This window comes from Petaurus breviceps, unplaced genomic scaffold (genome assembly GCF_028583685.1).
Source record: "Petaurus breviceps papuanus isolate PSGF00001 unplaced genomic scaffold, PetGlider_PUasm1.0 351605, whole genome shotgun sequence".
NCBI classification, from domain to species: Eukaryota; Metazoa; Chordata; class Mammalia; order Diprotodontia; family Petauridae; genus Petaurus; species Petaurus breviceps.
The window spans coordinates 125,628-126,230 of record NW_027186284.1 but is presented as its reverse complement, the minus strand read 5'-3'; positions in this window follow the sequence as shown (position 1 = coordinate 126,230).

Genomic DNA, 603 nt, shown 5'->3' with positions numbered 1-603 from the left:
CAGACAGAGCAGAGAAACAGAGATGTAGAAACAGAGACAGAAACAGAGACAGAAACAGACAGAGACGGAGAAACAGACAGAAACAGACAGAGACGGAGAAACAGACAGAAACAGACAGAGACGGAGAAACAGAGACAGAAACAGACAGAGATGGAGAAACAGACGGATCAGAGAAATAGATCAGAGAAACAGACAGATCAGAGAAACAGACAGATGTAGAAACAGAGACAGAAACAGACAGAGATGGAGAAACAGAGACAGAAACAGACAGATGTAGAAACAGAGACAGAAACAGACAGAGATGTAGAAACAGAGACAGAAACAGACAGATGTAGAAACAGAGACAGAAACAGACAGATGTAGAAACAGAGACAGAAACAGACAGATGTAGAAACAGAGACAGAAACAGAGATGGAGAAACAGACGGATCAGAGAAATAGATAGATGGAGAAACAGAGAAAAAGCAGAGAGACAGAGAAACCAAGAGAAGGGGATGGAGAGAAGAAGCAGGGAGCGGGGGTCAGAGAGAAGGACAGAGCCAGAGAGGGGAGGGCTTCTGGCCAGCCCAGATGATCACTGTCCCCCCCTTCTGCCCATCCCCAG